The sequence below is a fragment of the Bubalus kerabau genome, chromosome 3, assembly GCF_029407905.1.
Source record: "Bubalus kerabau isolate K-KA32 ecotype Philippines breed swamp buffalo chromosome 3, PCC_UOA_SB_1v2, whole genome shotgun sequence".
NCBI classification, from domain to species: Eukaryota; Metazoa; Chordata; class Mammalia; order Artiodactyla; family Bovidae; genus Bubalus; species Bubalus kerabau.
The window spans coordinates 99,300,076-99,304,392 of NC_073626.1; the positions used below are offsets into that span (position 1 = coordinate 99,300,076).

Here is a 4,317-nt window from a genome sequence, read left to right on the forward strand (position 1 = left end):
ACAGCAAGGGCTGTGGTGCCAGCCCCATGATGGAGCCAAAGCAACAACCAGGCCCTCTCCATACTTTCTGGGTGTGAAAATAATGAGGCAGCTGTCTTATAAATTCCAAAACCATGTTAGAAAATGAGAAATCTTATAGTATTCTAGGAAAAGATGTACAATTTCTGAGCAACAGAAAGTGATTCATGCCTGACACTGTAAAAAATAAAAAAAGTCATAGTTATGTTTATTATCATTCAAGAAGGCTGAATGGTACTTAACAAAAGAGAAGTATTCACACAAATGAAGAATTTGCACATAGAGGCTTCTACTGGAGTGTGGAAACAGCTCCTCCTGTTCCACGTGGTCAGCAAGGCACTCTAGACATCAGGAGCTCCAGGAAGCTTGGTCAGAGGAGCTAGTACAGGGAGGGAGGCAACTGGCTCGCCAGGATCAGAGGCAATGACACGGGAGATTCCAAGTCCCATTGGTCTTCAGTTCAATGTTAAGTCCACAAGAGCAATTCCTGGAGGTCTAGAGCCAGCCCTGGGCACAGTGCTGAAGTGTGAAATATTTGGACATTATGGGAGACTTTGTCAGGAGGCCCCATGGTTTGAATCACTTCCCCCAATTACATGGTCACCCCCAACCCTGGTTGTACCCATGAACCACTTCAGGCTCGAGGACCACTCACCAGTGTGGTGCCGCCCTACTTTTGGTCTGCTTTCTGAATAGTTCTCTTCTTCTGTCACCTCTGGAACTCTTCAGTGCCCTCCTTGGACACTAGACAGTGTCTAGGAGGAAATGGCAAGAGACAAGGGGATGAATTTGGGTTTCATGAAGATTTGCAGAATATGTATCATCATCCTGCAAGGAGGAAATTTCCTACAGTTATCCAGTGAAAAGCTAGTTTCAGAAACCCTGGAATCTCTCCTACACGGGCAATAGGTAATTGAGAATAGAGCAGAGATTAAAGGAAAACCACGAACAAGCCACCATCCTCACAATGGAGGGAGTACGTGTCCAAGTCTCCTTTCTCATTCCTTTCTGAAGGCTCAAGTGTGTACACCTGATCCATCTTTCAGGAAAGTTATTATATGCGTTTTCTAAGTTTAAAAAGGTGTGTAACCTTATACATGTGAATGATATCCATGCAAATGCATCATAAAATGTAATAAGACAATGCATTATTGGGATATAAATGCTCTATTTCCAAAAACATGCTAGAAGATGTTTTATGCACACACACACACACACACACACACACAGATGTGCATGCATGTATGCATTGTATCTACTCCCCAGCCACTAGTAAGAGATTTTCCAAGTCACCTGTTGGGAATCGTGTATTATTCAGGGTAATATTTGTAAGACTGTGCAACTGGAGGCCTTTTGGGTAACTCCACAATTGAATTTTTAGCACAGACCAGTCATTCTAGGAGTTGCTGTGCTTTTCCAGAGTAGACTTAGACATTTTTGAATGGGAAAGCAATTCAACTTCTTATAGATGCTATATATTCAATTTTCCTCTTATCTACCTTTTTTGTCTTTTAAAGATATATTTCATACTCCAAATCAAGAGACTTTTTGTCAGAAATTTTCCTTGTAACCTCTTAAAAAATCTACACATTTACAGGTAAATGTAATCCATATGTTTCTGGTTTAGTCTCACCTTCTTCATCAAAATGTTACCCTCTACAAAGTATTTGATCACCCAAAAGCTATATGAGATTTTTTTAAAGGCTTTTTTTTCTTAGTAAAGGGAAACCACATTTGATCAATAATATAGTTATAAAGTCAGTTACATGAGGACTTATGAAGATATATTGTTTTACTATTTAACTTTAATAACTTAGGCTAGAGATATTTGGAAACTCACCAATCACTGTCAGAAAACTGCACATTATTGGTTTTTTTAATTTTCTTCACAAGCTAAAACTCTATTTTTTGTTTATAGGATGTACTTTATCTTCTCGTTACAGTGACTTTTTCCCTTAATTTGGTTCCTAGATCTGCACTTAGAATTCATTGCAAATAACTATGTCATATTTCTCTCTTACTTCTCACTACATCTGCACATAAATGCTTTATAAAAAGTCCATAAATCTGTAAACCCAAACACACAATTATCATACAAAGTTATTAGACACATAATATGAGGCAATAATTCTCTCTAGATGATGAGCTCCCTAAAAGTAAGAGGAACATCTTCCCTATTGTGGTATCTGAACGCAGTAGGCCTTCAGTAAATATTCACTGGGGCTTCCCAGGTGGCTCAATGGTAAAGAATCCACCTGTCAATGAAGGAAACACAGGTTCAATCCCTGGTCCAGGAAGATCCACATGCCTCTGAGCAACTTAGCCCAGGCGCCACGACTATGGAGCCTATGTTCTAGAGCACTGGCGCTGCAACTACCGAGCCCATGAGCCACAACAGGCGAAGCCTGTGGACGTTAGAGCCTGTGCTCTGCAACAAGAGAAGCCACCGCCATGAGAAACCTGTTCTAGGAAGTAGCCCTACTTGCTGCAACTAGAGAAAAGCCCACGTGCAGCAAGGAGAACCCAGCACGGTCAAAAATAAACAAAAGCAAAATTATAAAAAAACAAGAAGTTTAAATAAATATTTGTTAACCAAAGAAAATGTGATTTAAAAATAACAGTAAGAAATATAATTACAGAAAGAGTCTGTGGACTTAGACCACAGAGGGATGTCATTTGAGCAAGGAGGAATATGTCAACAGGATATAACAGTACACCAACCCCTACTTTAATCCAGCTTCAAATGGATTAAAGGTACAGGGCTGAGGGCACGAGGGGCTCGGGAATGTTCTCAGTCACACAGCTGTTCCAGCCGGGCCCTTCCCAGCACGTCCTTTAGTTGGGAAGAGGTGCTGGGGGCTAGACTCAGTTACAGGGCTGTAAATTCATTTATAGTGCTTCAGAAATAACCATATTTCAGTTTTTTTTATGTAGAATTATATATATAATGTGTATAATGAAACATGACACTATAATGCAAATACATGTGGTATATATGTTCAGTTATATATACTTTTTACCATACATATAAATTTGTGTAAGTAACATGTATACATATTTATATGTTACCTAAATTAGATGTTATCTACATAGAGATTTACATTATAAAGGAATACAATGGAGGCCACCATCATTGTAGTTGATTGATTTCTTTTACATCAAACATTATTGACCCAAAAAATATTTTTTTACAGGCTCTTCAAGGAAGCTGGCAATGTTCTCTGATGTCTGAGGCTTGTTCACACTCTTTAACTGTATGTGAATTATCAAAGAATAAAACATGAAATTCCCCCTGGACATTTAGGAAATATGACCTCTCCCTAATTGATCTAATCAAATTTCTACAATCACAAAAGGATAAAGAAAACTTGTTTGAAGGCTCCATTCCCCAACAAAGATTTTCAGTGGATTATTTTTTCAAGCTGCAAAGACTATGAAATGGAGCCCCAAATGGATTCTAAGCCCCAACAGCACTTTCCCACATACTACACATTCCTGACTTTCAAGCAAAAAGTCATAGATCAGAGTTTCAGGCCCACAAATTCCAAGCTTACAAATTCTGCAAAACCTCCATTCACCTTTGTACAAAAATGTTGATTTGTAACATAGCCATTATGAAGAATATTTAGATGTGTAAGCAATTGTTCAGTTAGGAACACCTGATTTACAAATAACCCACACTTGGAACCAGTGCAGTCTTCCCTCTTCAATGTTCTCTTTTCCCTCATGCTAAAGACCATGGTGATTCTGCCAAAACCAACACAAAGGACCACCCCCCCACCCCACCCACACACACACGTGCATCAGCCACAGCAATAAACAAGCAACCAGAGCTGTGAGAAAGTTGCAGAGTATGAACTTAGAGAAAAGCAGGAACTGATACACTTTGCTGTGGGGCAAGACATCAAAATGCAAATCACATAAGAATTAAAAATGCTATTAGTCATTCCAACCTTAGTGGATATTAGTTTAATCAGAGCTGCTGCCATTCTTGTTAAAATCAGCTTCCTCTTTCTTTTAGTCTTTCTCATTTCCCAGTCCTACAAGTGCTTTTACAGGAAAGGTAGAGACCAGCAAAAAGTCGTGGTGCAGGTGGGAATAGGGGTGAGTAAATCACTGTCAGGTGAGATGTAGGGGTGAGTAAGGAAAGCACAGCACGATTTGCAAGACAGTTGCAAATAATAAAAAATAAAATGTGGAAGACTATTTCAAATGACCTTTATGTATTTTAGAATTTTGACAAAGCCACAGCTGGTAGCAGAAACTGCCTTCATTCTCTGTCTTCTTCCTTTCTTCACC

General features: G+C 39.1%; 1 long non-coding RNA gene across 1 annotated transcript; it reads right to left on the reverse strand.

Annotated features, from left to right (window-relative positions):
- Positions 1-217: 217 nt before the first annotated feature.
- Positions 218-4,065, reverse strand: LOC129646440 (uncharacterized). The gene is made up of 3 exons (XR_008711919.1): positions 3,972-4,065; positions 674-773; positions 218-537 (listed from the first exon to the last, which is right to left on the reverse strand). It is a non-coding gene; the product is annotated as an uncharacterized LOC129646440 (long non-coding RNA).
- Positions 4,066-4,317: the final 252 nt, after the last annotated feature.